Genomic DNA, 22,614 nt, shown 5'->3' with positions numbered 1-22,614 from the left:
CAATGGGGTGGATTGGGTGCGTTCGTGCGAAAAATTCCGACACGACTTTGTGGCACGAACTTTTGCACTAGTTCGGCCCGTTTTGCAACGAGTTTCGTAAGGCAAGCAAACATCCCGAATGCACCCAAACAGTACAAAACGCACCAAAACATCAGTTTAGGGTCCAATGGGGTGGATTGGGTGCGTTCGTGTGAAAAATTCCAACGCGACTTTGTGGCAAGAACTTTTGCACTAGTTCGGCCCGTTTTGCACCGAGTTTCGTAAGGCAAGCAAACGGCCCGAATACACCCAAACAATATGAAATGCACCAAAACGTCAGTTTAGGGTCCAATGGGGTGGATTGGGTGCGTTCGTGTGAAAAATTCCGACACAACTTCGTGGCACGAACTTTTGCACTAGTTCGGCCCGTTTTGCACCGAGTTTCGTAAGGCAAGCAAACATCCCGAATGCGCCCAAACAGTAAGAAATGCACCAAAACGTCAGTTTAGGGTCCAATGGGGCGGATTGGGTGCGTTCGTGCAAAAAATTCCGACGCGACTTTCAGGCACGAACTTTTGCACTTGTTCGGCCCGTTTTAAACCGAGTTTCGTAAGGCAAGCAAACGTCCCGAATGCACCCAAATAGTACGAAACGCACCAAAATGTCAGTTTAGGGTCTAATGGGGTGGATTGGGTGCGTTCGTGCAAAAAATTCCGACGCGACTTTGCGGCACGAACTTTTGCGCTAGTTCGGCCCATTTTGCACCGAGTTTCGTAAGGCAACCAAATGGTCCCGAATGCACCCAAGTAGTACAAAAGGCACAAAAACGTCAGTTTTGGATCCAATGTGGTGGATTGGGTGCGTTTGTTGCAAAAAATTCCGATGCGACTTCGGGGCACGAAATTTTGCACTAGTTCGGTCCGTTTAGCACAGAGTTTCGTAAGTCAAATAAACGGCCCCGAATGCACACAAATAGTACGAAACGCCCCAAAACATCAGTTCAGGGTTCAATGGGGTGGATCGGGTGTGTTCGTTGCGAAAAATTCCGACGCGACTTCGTGGCACGAAATTTTGCACAAGCTCGGCCCATTTTGCACTGTGTTTCGTAAGGCAACCAAACGGTCCCGAATGAACCCAAATAGGACGAAACGCACCAAAACGTCAGTTTACGATGCAATGGGGTGGATCGGATGCATTCGTTGTGAAAATTCTGACGCGACTTTGTGGCACAAACTTTTGAACTACTTCGGCCCGTATTGCACCGAGTTTCGTAAGGCAGCCAAAGGGTCCGGAATGCACTCAAATAGTACGAAATGCCCCAAAACATCAGTTTAGGGTCCAATGCGGTGGATCGGGTGTGTTGGTCGCGAAACATTCCGACGCGACTTCGTGGCATGAACTTTTGAACTAGTTCGGCCTGTTTTGCATCGGGTTTCGTAAGGCAATCAAGTAGTCCCGAATGTACCCCAATAGTTCGAAACGCACCAAAACGTCAGTTTAGGGTCCAATTGGGTGGATTGGGTGCGTTCGTTGAGAAAAATTCTAACGCGACTTCGTGGCACAAACTTTTGCACTAGTTCGGCCCATTTTGCACCGAGTTTCGTAACGCAACCAAATGGTCCCGAATGCACACAAATAATACGAAATGCCCCAAAACATCAGTTTAGGGTCCAATGGGGTGGATCGGGTGCGTTCGTTTGCGGAAAATTCCAACGCGACTTCGTGGCACGACCTTTTGCACTAGTTCGCCCCGTTTTGCTCCGAGTTTTTTAAGGCAACCAAACAGTCCCGAATGCACCCAAATAGAACAAAACGCACCAAAACGTCAGGTTGGGGTCCAATGGGGCAGATCGGGTGCGTTCGTTGCGAAAAATTCCGACGCGACTTCGTGGCACGAACTTTTGCACTAGTTCGGTCCGTTTTGCACCGAGTTTCGTAAGGCAAGCGAACATCCCAAGTGCACCCAAATAGTACGAAACACACAAAAACGTCAGTTTAGGGTCCAATGGGGTGGATTGGGTGCGTTCGTTGTGAAAAATTCCGACGCGACTTCGTGGCACGAACTTTTGAACTACTTCGGCCCGTTTTGCACCGAATTTCGTAAGGCAAGCAAACATCCCGAATGCACCCAAACAGTACGAAACGCACCAAAGCGTCAGTTTAGGGTCCAATGGGGTGGATTGGGTGCGTTCGTGCGAAAAATTCCGACACGACTTTGTGGCACGAACTTTTGCACTAGTTCGGCCCGTTTTGCAACGAGTTTCGTAAGGCAAGCAAACATCCCGAATGCACCCAAACAGTACAAAACGCACCAAAACATCAGTTTAGGGTCCAATGGGGTGGATTGGGTGCGTTCGTGTGAAAAATTCCAACGCGACTTTGTGGCAAGAACTTTTGCACTAGTTCGGCCCGTTTTGCACCGAGTTTCGTAAGGCAAGCAAACGGCCCGAATACACCCAAACAATATGAAATGCACCAAAATGTCAGTTTAGGGTCCAATGGGGTGGATTGGGTGCGTTCGTGTGAAAAATTCCGACACAACTTCGTGGCACGAACTTTTGCACTAGTTCGGCCCGTTTTGCACCGAGTTTCGTAAGGCAAGCAAACATCCCGAATGCGCCCAAACAGTAAGAAATGCACCAAAACGTCAGTTTAGGGTCCAATGGGGCGGATTGGGTGCGTTCGTGCAAAAAATTCCGACGCGACTTTCTGGCACGAACTTTTGCACTTGTTCGGCCCGTTTTAAACCGAGTTTCGTAAGGCAAGCAAACGTCCCGAATGCACCCAAATAGTACGAAACGCACCAAAATGTCAGTTTAGGGTCTAATGGGGTGGATTGGGTGCGTTCGTGCAAAAAATTCCGACGCGACTTTGCGGCACGAACTTTTGCGCTAGTTCGGCCCATTTTGCACCGAGTTTCGTAAGGCAACCAAATGGTCCCGAATGCACCCAAGTAATACAAAAGGCACAAAAACGTCAGTTTTGGATCCAATGTGGTGGATTGGGTGCGTTTGTTGCAAAAAATTCCGATGCGACTTCGGGGCACGAAATTTTGCACTAGTTCGGTCCGTTTAGCACAGAGTTTCGTAAGTCAAATAAACGGCCCCGAATGCACACAAATAGTACGAAACGCCCCAAAACATCAGTTCGGGGTTCAATGGGGTGGATCGGGTGTGTTCGTTGCGAAAAATTCCGACGCGACTTCGTGGCACGAAATTTTGCACAAGCTCGGCCCATTTTGCACTGTGTTTCGTAAGGCAACCAAACGGTCCCGAATGAACCCAAATGGGACGAAACGCACCAAAACGTCAGTTTACGATGCAATGGGGTGGATCGGATGCATTCGTTGTGAAAAATTCTGACGCGACTTTGTGGCACAAACTTTTGAACTACTTCGGCCCGTATTGCACCGAGTTTCGTAAGGCAGCCAAAGGGTCCGGAATGCACTCAAATAGTACGAAACGCCCCAAAACATCAGTTTAGGGTCCAATGCGGTGGATCGGGTGTGTTGGTCGCGAAAAATTCCGACGCGACTTCGTGGCATGAACTTTTGAACTAGTTCGGCCTGTTTTGCATCGGGTTTCGTAAGGCAATCAAATAGTCCCGAATGTACCCCAATAGTTCGAAACGCACCAAAACGTCAGTTTAGGGTCCAATTGGGTGGATTGGGTGCGTTCGTTGAGAAAAATTCTAACGCGACTTCGTGGCACAAACTTTTGCACTAGTTCGGCCCATTTTGCACCGAGTTTCGTAACGCAACCAAATGGTCCCGAATGCACACAAATAATACGAAATGCCCCAAAACATCAGTTTAGGGTCCAATGGGGTGGATCGGGTGCGTTCGTTGCGGAAAATTCCAACGCGACTTCGTGGCACGACCTTTTGCACTAGTTCGCCCCGTTTTGCTCCGAGTTTTTTAAGGCAACCAAACAGTCCCGAATGCACCCAAATAGAACAAAACGCACCAAAACGTCATGTTGGGGTCCAATGGGGCAGATCGGGTGCGTTCGTTGCGAAAAATTCCGACGCGACTTCGTGGCACGAACTTTTGCACTAGTTCGGTCCGTTTTGCACCGAGTTTCGTAAGGCAAGCGAACATCCCAAGTGCACCCAAATAGTACGAAACACACAAAAACGTCAGTTTAGGGTCCAATGGGGTGGATTGGGTGCGTTCGTTGTGAAAAATTCCGACGCGACTTCGTGGCACGAACTTTTGAACTACTTCGGCCCGTTTTGCACCGAATTTCGTAAGGCAAGCAAACATCCCGAATGCACCCAAACAGTACGAAACGCACCAAAGCGTCAGTTTAGGGTCCAATGGGGTGGATTGGGTGCGTTCGTGCGAAAAATTCCGACACGACTTTGTGGCACGAACTTTTGCACTAGTTCGGCCCGTTTTGCAACGAGTTTCGTAAGGCAAGCAAACATCCCGAATGCACCCAAACAGTACAAAACGCACCAAAACATCAGTTTAGGGTCCAATGGGGTGGATTGGGTGCGTTCGTGTGGAAAATTCCAACGCGACTTTGTGGCAAGAACTTTTGCACTAGTTCGGCCCGTTTTGCACCGAGTTTCGTAAGGCAAGCAAACGGCCCGAATACACCCAAACAATATGAAATGCACCAAAACGTCAGTTTCGGGTCCAATGGGGTGGATTGGGTGCGTTCGTGTGAAAAATTCCGACACAACTTCGTGGCACGAACTTTTGCACTAGTTCGGCCCGTTTTGCACCGAGTTTCGTAAGGCAAGCAAACATCCCGAATGCGCCCAAACAGTAAGAAATGCACCAAAACGTCAGTTTAGGGTCCAATGGGGCGGATTGGGTGCGTTCGTGCAAAAAATTCCGACGCGACTTTCTGGCACGAACTTTTGCACTTGTTCGGCCCGTTTTAAACCGAGTTTCGTAAGGCAAGCAAACGTCCCGAATGCACCCAAATAGTACGAAACGCACCAAAATGTCAGTTTAGGGTCTAATGGGGTGGATTGGGTGCGTTCGTGCAAAAAATTCCGACGCGACTTTGCGGCACGAACTTTTGCGCTAGTTCGGCCCATTTTGCACCGAGTTTCGTAAGGCAACCAAATGGTCCCGAATGCACCCAAGTAGTACAAAAGGCACAAAAATGTCAGTTTTGGATCCAATGTGGTGGATTGGGTGCGTTTGTTGCAAAAAATTCCGATGCGACTTCGGGGCACGAAATTTTGCACTAGTTCGGTCCGTTTAGCACAGAGTTTCGTAAGTCAAATAAACGGCCCCGAATGCACACAAATAGTACGAAACGCCCCAAAACATCAGTTCAGGGTTCAATGGGGTGGATCGGGTGTGTTCGTTGCGAAAAATTCCGACGCGACTTCGTGGCACGAAATTTTGCACAAGCTCGGCCCATTTTGCATTGTGTTTCGTAAGGCAACCAAACGGTCCCGAATGAACCCAAATAGGACGAAACGCACCAAAATGTCAGTTTACGATGCAATGGGGTGGATCGGATGCATTCGTTGTGAAAAATTCTGACGCGACTTTGTGGCACAAACTTTTGAACTACTTCGGCCCGTATTGCACCGAGTTTCGTAAGGCAGCCAAAGGGTCCGGAATGCACTCAAATAGTACGAAACGCCCCAAAACATCAGTTTAGGGTCCAATGCGGTGGATCGGGTGTGTTGGTCGCGAAAAATTCCGACGCGACTTCGTGGCATGAACTTTTGAACTAGTTCGGCCTGTTTTGCATCGGGTTTCGTAAGGCAATCAAGTAGTCCCGAATGTACCCCAATAGTTCGAAACGCACCAAAACATCAGTTTAGGGTCCAATTGGGTGGATTGGGTGCGTTCGTTGAGAAAAATTCTAACGCGACTTCGTGGCACAAACTTTTGCACTAGTTCGGCCCATTTTGCACCGAGTTTCGTAATGCAACCAAATGGTCCCGAATGCACACAAATAATACGAAATGCCCCAAAACATCAGTTTAGGGTCCAATGGGGTGGATCGGGTGCGTTCGTTGCGGAAAATTCCAACGCGACTTCGTGGCACGACCTTTTGCACTAGTTCGCCCCGTTTTGCTCCGAGTTTTTTAAGGCAACCAAACAGTCCCGAATGCACCCAAATAGAACAAAACGCACCAAAACGTCATGTTGGGGTCCAATGGGGCAGATCGGGTGCGTTCGTTGCGAAAAATTCCGACGCGACTTCGTGGCACGAACTTTTGCACTAGTTCGGTCCGTTTTGCACCGAGTTTCGTAAGGCAAGCGAACATCCCAAGTGCACCCAAATAGTACGAAACACACAAAAACGTCAGTTTAGGGTCCAATGGGGTGGATTGGGTGCGTTCGTTGTGAAAAATTCCGACGCGACTTCGTGGCACGAACTTTTGAACTACTTCGGCCCGTTTTGCACCGAATTTCGTAAGGCAAGCAAACATCCCGAATGCACCCAAACAGTACGAAACGCACCAAAGCGTCAGTTTAGGGTCCAATGGGGTGGATTGGGTGCGTTCGTGCGAAAAATTCCGACACGACTTTGTGGCACGAACTTTTGCACTAGTTCGGCCCGTTTTGCAACGAGTTTCGTAAGGCAAGCAAACATCCCGAATGCACCCAAACAGTACAAAACGCACCAAAACATCAGTTTAGGGTCCAATGGGGTGGATTGGGTGCGTTCGTGTGAAAAATTCCGACACAACTTCGTGGCACGAACTTTTGCACTAGTTCGGCCCGTTTTGCACCGAGTTTCGTAAGGCAAGCAAACATCCCGAATGCGCCCAAACAGTAAGAATGCACCAAAACGTCAGTTTAGGGTCCAATGGGGAGGATTGGGTGCGTTCGTGCAAAAAATTCCGACGCGACTTTCTGGCACGAACTTTTGCACTTGTTCGGCCCGTTTTAAACCGAGTTTCGTAAGGCAAGCAAACGTCCCGAATGCACCCAAATAGTACGAAATGCACCAAAATGTCAGTTTAGGGTCTAACGGGGTGGATTGGGTGCGTTCGTGCAAAAAATTCCGACGCGACTTTGTGGCACGAACTTTTGCGCTAGTTCGGCCCATTTTGCACCGAGTTTCGTAAGGCAACCAAATGGTCCCGAATGCACCCAAGTAGTACAAAAGGCACAAAAACGTCAGTTTTGGATCCAATGTGGTGGATTGGGTGCGTTTGTTGCGAAAAATTCCGATGCGACTTCGGGGCACGAAATTTTGCACTAGTTCGGTCCATTTAGCACAGAGTTTCGTAAGTCAAATAAACGGCCCCGAATGCACACAAATAGTACGAAACGCCCCAAAACATCAGTTCAGGGTTCAATGGGGTGGATCGGGTGTGTTCGTTGCGAAAAATTCCGACGCGACTTCGTGGCACGAAATTTTGCACAAGCTCGGCCCATTTTGCACTGTGTTTCGTAAGGCAACCAAACGGTCCCGAATGAACCCAAATGGGACGAAACGCACCAAAACGTCAGTTTACGATGCAATGGGGTGGATCGGATGCATTCGTTGTGAAAAATTCTGACGCGACTTTGTGGCACAACTTTTGAACTACTTCGGCCCGTATTGCACCGAGTTTCGTAAGGCAGCCAAAGGGTCCGGAATGCACTCAAATAGTACGAAACGCCCCAAAACATCAGTTTAGGGTCCAATGCGGTGGATCGGGTGTGTTGGTCGCGAAAAATTCCGACGCGACTTCGTGGCATGAACTTTTGAACTAGTTCGGCCTGTTTTGCATCGGGTTTCGTAAGGCAATCAAATAGTCCCGAATGTACCCCAATAGTTCGAAACGCACCAAAACGTCAGTTTAGGGTCCAATTGGGTGGATTGGGTGCGTTCGTTGAGAAAAATTCTAACGCGACTTCGTGGCACAAACTTTTGCACTAGTTCGGCCCATTTTGCACCGAGTTTCGTAACGCAACCAAATGGTCCCGAATGCACACAAATAATACGAAATGCCCCAAAACATCAGTTTAGGGTCCAATGGGGTGGATCGGGTGCGTTCGTTGCGGAAAATTCCAACGCGACTTCGTGGCACGACCTTTTGCACTAGTTCGCCCCGTTTTGCTCCGAGTTTTTTAAGGCAACCAAACAGTCCCGAATGCACCCAAATAGAACAAAACGCACCAAAACGTCAGGTTGGGGTCCAATGGGGCAGATCGGGTGCGTTCGTTGCGAAAAATTCCGACGCGACTTCGTGGCACGAACTTTTGCACTAGTTCGGTCCGTTTTGCACCGAGTTTCGTAAGGCAAGCAAACATCCCAAGTGCACCCAAATAGTACGAAACACACAAAAACGTCAGTTTAGGGTCCAATGGGGTGGATTGGGTGCGTTCGTTGTGAAAAATTCCGACGCGACTTCGTGGCACGAACTTTTGAACTACTTCGGCCCGTTTTGCACCGAGTTTCGTAAGGCAAGCAAACATCCCGAATGCACCCAAACAGTACGAAACGCACCAAAGCGTCAGTTTAGGGTCCAATGGGGTGGATTGGGTGCGTTCGTGCGAAAAATTCCGAGACGACTTTGTGGCACGAACTTTTGCACTAGTTCGGCCCGTTTTGCAACGAGTCTCGTAAGGCAAGCAAACATCCCGAATGCACCCAAACAGTACAAAACACACCAAAACATCAGTTTAGGGTCCAATGGGGTGGATTGGGTGCGTTCCTGTGAAAAATTCCGACACAACTTCGTGGCACGAACTTTTGCACTAGTTCGGCCCGTTTTGCACCGAGTTTCGTAAGGCAAGCAAACATCCCCAATGCGCCCAAACAGTAAGAAATGCACCAAAACGTCAGTTTAGGGTCCAATGGGGCGGATTGGGTGCGTTCGTGCAAAAAATTCCGACGCGACTTTCTAGCACGAACTTTTGCACTTGTTCGGCCCGTTTTAAACCGAGTTTCGTAAGGCAAGCAAACGTCCCGAATGCACCCAAATAGTACGAAACGCACCAAAATGTCAGTTTAGGGTCTAATGGGGTGGATTGGGTGCGTTCGTGCAAAAAATTCCGACGCGACTTTGTGGCACGAACTTTTGCGCTAGTTCGGCCCATTTTGCACCGAGTTTCGTAAGGCAACCAAATGGTCCCGAATGCACCCAAGTAGTACAAAAGGCACAAAAACGTCAGTTTAGGATCCAATGTGGTGGATTGGGTGCGTTTGTTGCGAAAAATTCCGATGCGACTTCGGGGCACGAAATTTTGCACTAGTTCGGTCCGTTTAGCACAGAGTTTCGTAAGGCAAATAAACGGCCCCGAATGCACACAAATAGTACGAAACGCCCCAAAACATCAGTTCAGGGTTCAATGGGGTGGATCGGGTGTGTTCGTTGCGAAAAATTCCGACGCGACTTCGTGGCACGAAATTTTGCACAAGCTCGGCCCATTTTGCACTGTGTTTCGTAAGGCAACCAAACGGTACCGAATGAACCAAAATGGGACGAAACGCACCAAAACGTCAGTTTACGATGCAATGGGGTGGATCGGATGCATTCGTTGTGAAAAATTCTGACGCGACTTTGTGGCACAAACTTTTGAACTACTTCGGCCCGTATTGCACCGAGTTTCGTAAGGCAGCCAAAGGGTCCGGAATGCACTCAAATAGTACGAAACGCCCCAAAACATCAGTTTAGGGTCCAATGCGGTGGATCGGGTGTGTTGGTCGCGAAAAATTCCGACGCCACTTCGTGGCATGAACTTTTGAACTAGTTCGGCCTGTTTTGCATCGGGTTTCGTAAGGCAATCAAATAGTCCCGAATGTACCCCAATAGTTCGAAACGCACCAAAACGTCAGTTTAGGGTCCAATTGGGTGGATTCGGTGCGTTTGTTGAGAAAAATTTTAACGCGACTTCGTGGCACAAACTTTTGCACTAGTTCGGCCCATTTTGCACCGAGTTTCGTAACGCAACCAAATGGTCCCGAATGCACACAAATAATACGAAATGCCCCAAAACATCAGTTTAGGGTCCAATGGGGTGGATCGGGTGCGTTCGTTGCGGAAAATTCCAACGCGACTTCGTGGCACGACCTTTTGCACTAGTTCGCCCCGTTTTGCTCCCAGTTTTTTAAGGCAACCAAACAGTCCCGAATGCACCCAAATAGAACAAAACGCACCAAAACGTCAGGTTGGGGTCCAATGGGGCAGATCGGGTGCGTTCGTTGCGAAAAATTCCGACGCGACTTCGTGGCACGAACTTTTGCACTAGTTCGGTCCGTTTTGCACCGAGTTTCGTAAGGCAAGCAAACATCCCAAGTGCACCCAAATAGTACGAAACACACAAAAACGTCAGTTTAGGGTCCAATGGGGTGGATTGGGTGCGTTCGTTGTGAAAAATTCCGACGCGACTTCGTGGCACGAACTTTTGAACTACTTCGGCCCGTTTTGCACCGAGTTTCGTAAGGCAAGCAAACATCCCGAATGCACCCAAACAGTACGAAACGCACCAAAGCGTCAGTTTAGGGTCCAATGGGGTGGATTGGGTGCGTTCGTGCGAAAAATTCCGACACGACTTTGTGGCACGAACTTTTGCACTAGTTCGGCCCGTTTTGCAACGAGTCTCGTAAGGCAAGCAAACATCCCGAATGCACCCAAACAGTACAAAACGCACCAAAACGTCAGTTTAGGGTCCAATGGGGTGGATTGGGTGCGTTCGTGTGAAAAATTCCGACACAACTTCGTGGCACGAACTTTTGCACTAGTTCGGCCCGTTTTGCACCGAGTTTCGTAAGGCAAGCAAACATCCCGAAGGCGCCCAAACAGTAAGAAATGCACCAAAACGTCAGTTTAGGGTCCAATGGGGCGGATTGGGTGCGTTCGTGCAAAAAATTCCGACGCGACTTTCTGGCACGAACTTTTGCACTTGTTCGGCCCGTTTTAAACCGAGTTTCATAAGGCAAGCAAACGTCCCGAATGCACCCAAATAGTACGAAACGCACCAAAATGTCAGCTTAGGGTCTAATGGGGTGGATTGGGTGCGTTCGTGCAAAAAATTCCGACGCGACTTTGTGGCACGAACTTTTGCGCTAGTTCGGCCCATTTTGCACCGAGTTTCGTAAGGCAACCAAATGGTCCCGAATGCACCCAAGTAGTACAAAAGGCACAAAAACGTCAGTTTTGGATCCAATGTGGTGGATTGGGTGCGTTTGCTGCAAAAAATTCCGACGCGACTTCGGGGCACGAAATTTTGCACTAGTTCGGTCCGTTTAGCACAGAGTTTCGTAAGGCAAATAAACGGCCCCGAATGCACACAAATAGTACGAAACGCCCCAAAACATCAGTTCAGGGTTCAATGGGGTGGATCGGGTGTGTTCGTTGCGAAAAATTCCGACGCGACTTCGTGGCACGAAATTTTGCACAAGCTCGGCCCATTTTGCACTGTGTTTCGTAAGGCAACCAAACGGTCCCGAATGAACCCAAATAGGACGAAACGCACCAAAACATCAGTTTACGATGCAATGGGGTGGATCGGATGCATTCGTTGTGAAAAATTCTGACGCGACTTTGTGGCACAAACTTTTGAACTACTTCGGCCCGTATTGCACCAAGTTTCGTAAGGCAGCCAAAGGGTCCGGAATGCACTCAAATAGTACGAAACGCCCCAAAACATCAGTTTAGGGTCCAATGCGGTGGATCGGGTGTGTTGGTCCCGAAAAATTCCGACGCGACTTCGTGGCATGAACTTTTGAACTAGTTCGGCCTGTTTTGCATCGGGTTTCGTAAGGCAATCAAATAGTCCCGAATGTACCCCAATAGTTCGAAACGCACCAAAACGTCAGTTTAGGGTCCAATTGGGTGGATTGGGTGCGTTCGTTGAGAAAAATTCTAACGCGACTTCATGGCACAAACTTTTGCACTAGTTCGGCCCATTTTGCACCGAGTTTCGTAACGCAACCAAATGGTCCCGAATGCACACAAATAATACGAAATGCCCCAAAACATCAGTTTAGGGTCCAATGGGGTGGATCGGGTGCGTTCGTTGCGGAAAATTCCAACGCGACTTCGTGGCACGACCTTTTGCACTAGTTCGCCCCGTTTTGCTCCGAGTTTTTTAAGGCAACCAAACAGTCCCGAATGCACCCAAATAGAACAAAACGCACCAAAACGTCAGGTTGGGGTCCAATGGGGCAGATCGGGTGCGTTTGTTGCGAAAAATTCCGACGCGACTTCGTGGCACGAACTTTTGCACTAGTTCGGTCCGTTTTGCACCGAGTTTCGTAAGGCAAGCAAACATCCCAAGTGCACCCAAATAGTACGAAACACACAAAAACGTCAGTTTAGGGTCCAATGGGGTGGATTGGGTGCGTTCGTTGTGAAAAATTCCGACGCGACTTCGTGGCACGAACTTTTGAACTACTTCGGCCCATTTTGCACCGAGTTTCGTAAGGCAAGCAAACATCCCGAATGCACCCAAACAGTACGAAACGCACCAAAGCGTCAGTTTAGGGTCCAATGGGGTGGATTGGGTGCGTTCGTGCAAAAAATTCCGACACGACTTTGTGGCACGAACTTTTGCACTAGTTCGGCCCGTTTTGCAACGAGTCTCGTAAGGCAAGCAAACATCCCGAATGCACCCAAACAGTACAAAACACGCCAAAACATCAGTTTAGGGTCCAATGGGGTGGATTGGGTGCGTTCCTGTGAAAAATTCCGACACAACTTCGTGGCACGAACTTTTGCACTAGTTCGGCCCGTTTTGCACCGAGTTTCGTAAGGCAAGCAAACATCCCGAATGCGCCCAAACAGTAAGAAATGCACCAAAACGTCAGTTTAGGGTCCAATGGGGTGGATTGGGTGCGTTCGTTGTGAAAAATTCCGACGCGACTTCGTGGCACGAACTTTTGAACTACTTCGGCCCGTTTTGCACCGAGTTTCGTAAGGCAAGCAAACATCCCGAATGCACCCAAACAGTACAAAACGCACCAAAACATCAGTTTAGGGTCCAATGGGGTGGATTGGGTGCGTTCGTGTGAAAAATTCCAACGCGACTTTGTGGCACGAACTTTTGCACTAGTTCGGCCCGTTTTGCACCGAGTTTCGTAAGGCAAGCAAACTGCCCGAATACACCCAAACAATATGAAATGCACCAAAACGTCAGTTTAGGGTCCAATGGGGTGGATTGGGTGCGTTCGTGTGAAAAATTCCGACACAACTTCGTGGCACGAACTTTTGCACTAGTTCGGCCCGTTTTGCACCGAGTTTCGTAAGGCAAGCAAACATCCCGAAGGCGCCCAAACAGTAAGAAATGCACCAAAACGTCAGTTTAGGGTCCAATGGGGCGGATTGGGTGCGTTCGTGCAAAAAATTCCGACGCGACTTTCTGGCACGAACTTTTGCACTTGTTCGGCCCGTTTTAAACCGAGTTTCGTAAGGCAAGCAAACGTCCCGAATGCACCCAAATAGTACGAAACGCACCAAAATGTCAGCTTAGGGTCTAATGGGGTGGATTGGGTGCGTTCGTGCAAAAAATTCCGACGCGACTTTGCGGCACGAACTTTTGCGCTAGTTCGGCCCATTTTGCACCGAGTTTCGTAAGGCAACCAAATGGTCCCGAATGCACCCAAGTAGTACAAAAGGCACAAAAACGTCAGTTTAGGATCCAATGTGGTGGATTGGGTGTGTTTGTTGCGAAAAATTCCGATGCGACTTCGGGGCACGAAATTTTGCACTAGTTCGGTCCGTTTAGCACAGAGTTTCGTAAGGCAAATAAACGGCCCCGAATGCACACAAATAGTACGAAACGCCCCAAAACATCAGTTTAGGGTTCAATGGGGTGGATCGGGTGTGTTCGTTGCGAAAAATTCCGACGCGACTTCGTGGCACGAAATTTTGCACTAGTTCGGCCCATTTTGCTCCGAGTTTTGTAAGGCAACCAAACGGTCCCGAATGCACCCAAATAGAACAAAACGCACCAAAATGTCAGGTTGGGGTCCAGTGGGGCGGATCGGGTGCGTTCGTTGTGAAAAATTCCGACGCGACTTCGTGGCACGAACTTTTGCACTAGCTCGGCCCGTTTTGCAATGAGTTTCGTAAGGCAACCAAATGCTCCCGAATGCACCCAAATAGTACAAAAGGCACCAAAACGTCAGTTTAGGATCCAATGTGGTGGACTGGGTGCGTTTGTTGCGAAAAATTCCGATGCGACTTCGGGGCACGAACTTTTGCACTAGTTCGGTCCGTTTAGCACAGAGTTTCGTAAGGCAACTAAACGGCCCCGAATGCACACAAATAGTACGAAACGCCCCAAAACATTAGTTTAGGGTGGATCGGGTGCGTTCGTTGTGAAAACTTTCGACGCGACTTCGTGGCACGAACTTTTGGACTAGTTCGGCCCGTTTTGCATCGGGTTTTGTAAGGCAATCAAATAGTCCCGAATGCACCCAAATAGTACGAAATGCACCATAACGTCAGTTTAGGGTCCAATGGGGGTGGATTGGGTGCGTTCGTGGGAAAAATTCCGACGCGACTTCGTGGCACGAAATTTTGCACTACTTCGGCCCGTTTTGCACCGAGTTTCGTAAGGCAAGCAAACGTCCCGAAGGCACCCAAACAGTAAGAAACACACCAAAACGTCAGTTTAGGGTCCAATGGGTGGATTGGGTGCGTTCGTGCGAAAAATTACGACGCGACTTTCTGGCACGAACTTTTGCACTAGTTCGGCCCGTTTTGCACCGAGTTTTGTAAGGCAAGCAAACGTCCCGAATGCACCCAAACAGTACGAAACGCACCAAAACGTCAGTTTAGGGTCCAATGGGGTGGATTGGGTGCATTCGTGCGAAAAATTCTGACGCGACTTTGTGGCACGAACTTTTGCACTAGTTCGGCCCGTTTTGCACCGAGTTTCGTAAGGCAAGCAAACGGTCCTGAATGCACCCAAATAGTACGAAACCCACCAAAACTTTAGTTTAGGGTCCAATGGTGTGGATTGGGTGTGTTCGTTGCGAAAAATTCCGACGCGACTTCGTGGAACGAACTTTTGCACAAGCTCGGACCGTTTTGCACTGTGTTTCGTAAGTCAACCAAACGGTCCCGAATGAACCCAAATAGGACGAAACGCACCAAAATGTCAGTTTACGATGCAATGGGGTGGATCGGATGCATTCATTGTCAAAAATTCTGACGCGACTTTGTGGCACAAATTTTGCATTACTTCGGCCCGTTTTGCACCGAGTTTCGTAAGGCAACCGAACGGCCCTGAATGCACACAAATAGTACGAAACGCCCCAAAACATCAGTTTAGGGTCCAATGCGGTGGATCGGGTGTGTTCGTTGAGAAAAATTCCGACGCGACTTTGTGGCACGAACTTTTAGACTAGTTCGGTCTGTTTTGCATCGGGTTTCGTAAGGCAATCAAATAGTCCCGAATGCACCCAAATAGTTCGAAATGCACCGAAACGTCAATTTAGGGTCCAATTGGGTGGATTGGGTGCGTTCGTTGAGAAAAATTCTGACGCGACTTCGTGGCACAAACTTTTGCACTAGTTCGGCCCGTTTTGCACCGAGTTTCGTAAGGCAACCAAACGGTCCCGAATCCACACAAATAATACGAAATGCCCCAAAACATCAATTTAGGGTCCAATGGGGTGGATCGGTTGCGTTCGTTGCGGAAAATTCCAACGCGACTTCGTGGCACGACCTTTTGCACTAGTTCGCCCCGTTTTGCTCCGAGTTTTTTAAGGCAACCAAACAGTCCCGAATGCACCCAAATAGAACAAAACGCACCAAAACGTCAGGTTGGGGTCCAATGGGGCAGATCGGGTGCGTTCGTTGCGAAAAATTCCGACGCGACTTCGTGCCACGAACTTATGCACTAGTTCGGTCCGTTTTGCACCGAGTTTCGTAAGGCAAGCAAACATCCCAAGTGCCCCAAATAGTACGAAACACACCAAAACGTCAGTTTAGGCTCCAATGGGGTGGATTGGGTGCGTTCGTTGTGAAAAATTCCGACGCGACTTCGTGGCACGAACTTTTACACTACTTCGGCCCGTTTTGAACCAAGTTTCGTAAGGCAAGCAAACATCCCGAATGCACCCAAACAGTACGAAACGCACCAAAACGTCAGTTTAGGGTGCAATGGGGTGGATTGGGTGCATTCGTGCGAAAAATTCCGACGCGACTTTGTGGCACGAACTTTTGCACTAGTTCGGCCCGTTTTGCACCGAGTTTCGTAGGGCAACAAACATCTCGAATGCACCCAAACAGTACAAAACGCACCAAAACGTCAGTTTAGGGTCCAATGGGGTGGATTGGGTGTGTTCGTGCAAAAAATTCCAACGCGACTTTGTGGCACGAACTTTTGAACTAGTTCGGCCCGTTTTGCACCGAGTTTCGTAAGGCAAGCAAACGTCCCGAATACACCCAAACAATATGAAACGCACCAAAACATCAGTTTAGGGTCCAATGGGGTGGATTGGGTGCGTTCGTGTGAAAAATTCCGACGCAACTTCGTGGCACGAACTTTTGCACTAGTTCGGCCCGTTTTGCACCGAGTTTCGTAAGGCAAGCAAACATCCCGAATGCACCCAAACAGTAAGAAATGCACCAAAACGTCAGTTTAGGGTCCAATGGGGCGGATTGGGTGCGTTCGTGCGAAAAATTCCGATGCGACTTTCTGGCACGAACTTTTGCACTAGTTCGGCCCGTTTTGCACCGAGTTTTGTAAGGCAAGCAAATGTCCCAAATGCACCCAAATAGTACGAAACGCACCAAAACGTCAGTCTAGGGTGTAATGGGGTGGATTGGGTGCGTTCATGCGAAAAATACCGACGCGACTTTGTGGCACGAACTTTTGCGCTAGTTCGGCACGTTTTGCACCGAGTCTCGTAAGGCAACCAAATGGCCCCGAATGCACCCAAGTAGTACAAAAGGCACAAAAACGTCAGTTTAGGACCCAATGTGGTGGATTGGGTGAGTTTGTTGCGAAAAATTCCGATGCGACTTCGGGGCACGAACCTTTGCACTAGTTCGGTCCGTTTAGCACAGAGTTTCGTAAGGCAAATAAACGGCCCCGAATGCACACAAATAGTACGAAACGCCCCAAAACATCAGTTTAGGGTCCAATGGGGTGGATCGGGTGCGTTCGTTGCGAAAAATTCCGACGCGACTTCGTGGCACGAACTTTTGCACTAGTTCGGCCCGTTTTGCACCGAGTTTCGTATGGTAAGCAAACGCCCCGAATGCACCCAAACAGAAAGAAACGCACCGAAATGTCAGTTTAGGGTCCAATGGGGTGGATTGGGTGCGTTCGTGCGAAAAATTACGACGCGACTTTCTGGCACGAACTTTTGCATTAGTTCGGCCCGTTTTGCACCGAGTTTCGTAAGGCAAGCAAACGTCCCGAATGCACCCAAGCAGTACGAAACGCACCAAAACGTCAGTTTAGGGTCCAATGGGTAGATTTGGGTGTGTTCGTGCGAAAAATTACGACGCGACTTTCTGGCACGAACTTTTGCACTAGTTCGGCCCGTTTTGCACCGAGTTTCGTAAGGCAAGCAAACATCCCGAATGCGCCCAAACAGTAAGAAATGCACCAAAACGTCAGTTTAGGGTCCAATGGGGCGGATTGGGTGCGTTCGTGCGAAAAATTCCGATGCGACTTTTTGGCACGAACTTTTGCACTAGTTCGGCCCGTTTTGCACCGAGTTTTGTAAGGCAAGCAAATGTCCCGAATGCACCCAAACAGTACGGAACGCACCAAAACGTCAGTTTAGGGTCCCATGGGGTGGATTGGGTGCGTTCGTGCGAAAAATTCCGACGCGACTGTAACACCTCAGGTGTTAGCACATTAAATACAATCAATGTACCTTAGTTAAATTTAAAAGAAAAATTTGAGAAATTAATTCAAAGAGAAAGGATCAAATAAAGACAAATCATACAAAAGAAATTAAAGGAAAAAGAAAAAGTAGTGAAAAGCTACTCAAAATTTAATTCAAAAATGTGCACAAAATTTTTGTTGGCTCATGAGAGGTGTTTCAATTGACATGTGCTCAATTGAACTTCAGCCAAAATCAAGTCAAAAACTGAATAAAACTAAAGCCCTTTTGTGCAAATATGCAAATGTACCAATAGTTCGAAATGTGAGTTTCAAATGAAAATTTACATAACACGAAAGTTGTAGATCTTGAAAAGTTATGCAAAAGTGGTATTCAACACTTTTCCATTTGAGCCCTCCAATTAGGAGATAATTTCAGTTTACCGAGAGGTCCCTGGAATTTTCAGAAATCGCAAAAGAGCCCCCATCTCCATCTCTCTCTCCCGGCTGGCTTTGTTTCGCCCGCCGCCCGCTGTACGCCGCCGGTGGACTTCGTCCACCGCGCGCCCGCGGCCAAATGGACCCAGGAAGTCCCCCAGCGCCACCTGGCCCGCCCCTTGGCACCTCCTCACGCGCACACGCGTCCCAGGCCGCTCCCCGAGCCGCCACGACACCCCCCGCCCTGCGCCGCGCCGTTGCAGCTCCGCCCGCTCGCCGTCGTGCGCCCCTGACCCAAATCGACCTCCCCCAATCGCTGCATCCCTCGCCCTGGAGCTCCTTGGCCTATAAAGACCCCCAGAGCTCCACCGTCGCGCCCCTTCTCCTCCTTCTTCTTCCTCCCGCCGCTCCGCCATGGCCGCCGAGATCCAGCTCGCGCGGACCGGCTAGCCCAGCCCCACATTGCCCCCTCCAACCACCGCAATAGCTTCGCCACCTCCTAGATACGCTCCACGCGCGCGGAATCGAACCCAAACCTCCTCCCGACGCCGTTCCCCATTTGAGAGCCATATCCCTAGTAAAACTCTCTGTAGAATTAATCTTAGTTAAAAGCTTGCTGTTTTTGTTCTTTTTATTACCTCAGTTATATAAGTGAATAAAATCTGGAAAAATTTCAGTGCTGAGTAGATGCTATGAAGTTGCTCTCGTAAAATTTGTAGCACCATAACCCATATTAAACGTTCTGTAAAAAAGATGAAGTAACTAGAGTGATCTACTTGCATGAATAGTTATAGTTTTTGCTTTATGGTTAAATGCTGAAATCTATACCATAAGTACTTAATGTGAATCTGGGTTACTTTGGTGTTTCCTCACTAGCTCATTAGTGAATTTGGGTTGTTACGAAATAATGAAAGCATGCTATGTATTGAAATTAAAAATGGAAACCAAAACCCCACTCATTCATGGTGAAACGTAGTTATGTTTACTACTCTATAAATGACTGCCCATGAAATAAACTGTTGAAATCATCACTAAAGTAACTTTTGTTGGACTACAACTTTATCGTGAAGGAAAGAAATTGTTATCCATGAATAACTCATAATCTCGCATTGCATATAGAAACGGTTAATCTCGCGGACGGTGACTACGAATTGGTGCCCGCGGACTCTCGTGCGGAGCAAGAGGTTAATCTGAACTGTACTAACTTGTCTCAAGACCTGGGCCAAGCCCCAGAGGCTTTTCTGCCTGACAGTGCCCAAGAAGGCAAGCCCCGGAGCATAATCCCACTATTTTCTGAATTATCATTCAGCTATCTATTTATTAATGTATTGTAATATTTTGTTTTCTGCATTTAAGTTTTCTAGGCGTTGATCGAAAACCTTAGATGCATGATCCATAGGAACCTATGTTTGATACCGGATCCTTTTTATCGACTAGTTGCCATGCTAAATAGGTACGATAGAAGTCGAGTGGTTCCCTGCCTCTCGCGAGCAAATAGGAATTGTACTGACTTTAATTCCTGTTGAAATGAAAGGACAATGGGCGGGGTTGTGTAGTTGTGATACCCCGCTGGTGTAGTCAAAAATGGCTAAGGTCGCGGTGTGTGGCTCATTTCGTTAAGCGTTTGAAAGTACTAGCCACATACCGAGAAATATGGTAATCGGTAAGCTTAAGTACCTGATTGGACCGGCGAGTGGAACGATCTCGCACCCTCCTGGTAGAAGTAGGGTTTATTTTATGTCGCGACGTACGGGTGCAGAGTGGTCGGACTCTGTAGTCGGGGAGGGTGTTCCGGATCCACGGACTGGAAAGAAAGGGGAAAAGTAGCGTGGGCGGGAGCGAAGTCGATCCCCATGCGTGTGGTCTAGGTTCCCCTGGCCAGGTTGAAATTCGATTCGGAATCGTCCGCCTCTCACGGCATGAGATTGCTTAATGATTTCGGTCACATAGAGTAACAAGTGGAACATGATGATGATAATACTGCTGGTTGATTAAATGATTGCTCTACCATGATTGTGTAGAGTAAGTTGCAAATTTAGAATGGTTAATCCCACTAGAATCCGGCTAAGTAAAACCCGAAAGTAAGGATCAACACTTAGCGGCATTTTTGGCAAGCAAACCCCACCAACCAAAAAGCCTTGCATGTCTAGTTATCGGACTATGTTATATCCGGAGACGGGTCAGTCTTGCTGAGTATTAGTATACTCAGCCTTGCTTGTGGCACTATTTTTCAGGTACTAACTTTGAAGATCTGTTTGCAAGTCTTACTTGGCCTTGTACTCTGCCCCCGGGTTGGTCTGTTGAGTGGGATGGCCCTTCAGCTGGTGCTAATCACCCTCCCGCTGAGTGACGCATTCGTACGGGCTTTATCGATGCGTCACGTTATCTCGCTAGTTATCTTTACTACTTTCGCTGAACATGAGACTTAAATAATTGAGTAGTTGGAACTCCGTAGTACTTTGCTTCACTGAACATGGTTTGTAATAAATTTTCTTTCCGCTGCAATCACTCTGAGATGTATGAAATGGTTTGTGTTGTAATCTCTGGGCTCACCTTCGTGTGAGTGTTGTCTGCTGATCCTGGAATAGTGTGGCTTTTATCGAGGCTTCACTCGAGGAACTACCGGTGAGTGCCAAATTGGGTCAGAGTTGCTTAACAACAAAGATCAGTGCACCCGGGCCCAGTAGTTTTGGGTGGTTCCGCCACAGCTGGCATCAGAGCTCGCAGACTGCCTACCAGAGATGGCAACCTCGGTTTTCAAAATGACAATTTAAAACTCGACTTCAGAACTACTAAAGTTTTTGAAAGAGTTTAGGACCTCCAAGGACAAGTCTAGGACGTAAAGCCCTAGGGAATCTTATGGGTATAATCAGGTGGCTTATTTTGTATGGCTAACTCCCAGCACATTACCTTTCAGTATTTAAATTCTGTAATTTAAATTCTGCAACTACATCATCGCCACGAAGGTATGCTTACTCAGTCAGCTGAGGGAGTCTGACCTTCCCGTCGGTGATGCGAGCCGAACGCTGGAGCTCAAGCAGTGGCCTACTTGAGCTGCTGCCCATATACCAACTTCGGTTGAATATATGGGGAGTAATGGTTCGAAATTGGAATTCAATTCCCCGTCAAAGACGGTAATCAGTCAATACGTTGTTTCGATAATGTATGCTTAACATTGTCCATACGACGGTAATTGTATGGATGCCGATTCTATAGTGATCGGTAATGTATGGGAACGCTTTCGTGAGTGCTGGCACGAAAGGTTCATTTTATATGCTGTCAATCTTCTGCAGGTACGCTAACTCGAAATCGAATTATAGGCTATCTAGCTATATCGAGTAGCTATATAGTGAGAGACGTAATAAGTATGCCACCAAAGTCATTGCGTAAGACCAAGGTTACTTGGCAATTTTTCCTTGGTGAGGACGTATAGGTTCTGCATTCATATTCAAAAAGGTTAGCAAATAAATCTCTGGAGAAATCGCAAGCAAATTAGCTAAAACACTATCCTGAGGAGTATCCAGAAAGTCTGCAACCTGGTTTCCACGAATTTTAACCTCCTGTTAAGTTACTTAAATCGACTTGGGATAGTAAGACTAAATGATGTTTCCTAAGTTATCAAGCTTCTGTAAAAATTTGAAAATTTTTGAAGCCTTCTAGCATGGTATTTGTATTTTTAGATCAACCCTGGGTAAAACTGTTAACTCTGAACAGTCTGTACAACTGAAATTTTTCGACCCTTATAAGTTGTTCAAACGAAAAATCGTTCAACATGAAAGTTGTAGACAACTAAGTGATGATCTTACCCTAAAAATTTGAAAAAAATTTGACGTCTGGGTTGAGAGTTATAGTCAAAATGCACCCTCTCTGGACACTCAGTTTTCCTGGTTGACATCACTCTGAATACCTGAGCATATCACCCCCATGGAATCCGATTTGAGCTTAGTGATGACTAGATGAATCGTTCCTTATTATCAGACTGATCTTGTGTAAATTTTTGAGAATTTTTGAAGCAAGTTATCTACAGTTTTGGCCATTTCTTTCACTGTCCAGAATTAGTAGTTCTTGTTACCATCAGCTGATCCATCGGTCTTTTGTTGGGACAGATGGAAGAGCTGCTGGTCGTTGACGCGCAGGGGCACGTGCACTCCGCTTGCCTGCACTGGGACGGGTTTCCCCGTCGTCTTTGGGAGCTTTTGAGTGCAGCCGGTTACCCCCAGCCACCGGTTTACGATGGCCACGAGTTTGTGGAGGACGGAGTTCGTCGCTGCAGTGTGACGATGGTGATCCCGCAGCACCCGCTCAACGGGTGGGAGCCGATCGTGACTCAGATGGTCGGTCACTACCTGCTGGACACTTGGGAGCTTACCGCCATGAGGGCGATGACCACATTTTGCTCTTTGCACCCTCTGGAGGTGGTTCTGACTGCGTTCGGGTTGTTCCCTGCACCTGACCCCGCAGACCCGCTTTGGCTCGACCGGATGGCA

Source organism: Panicum virgatum, chromosome 2K, assembly GCF_016808335.1.
Source record: "Panicum virgatum strain AP13 chromosome 2K, P.virgatum_v5, whole genome shotgun sequence".
Lineage (NCBI taxonomy): Eukaryota > Viridiplantae > Streptophyta > Magnoliopsida > Poales > Poaceae > Panicum > Panicum virgatum.
Note: the sequence above shows the minus strand (reverse complement) of the source record.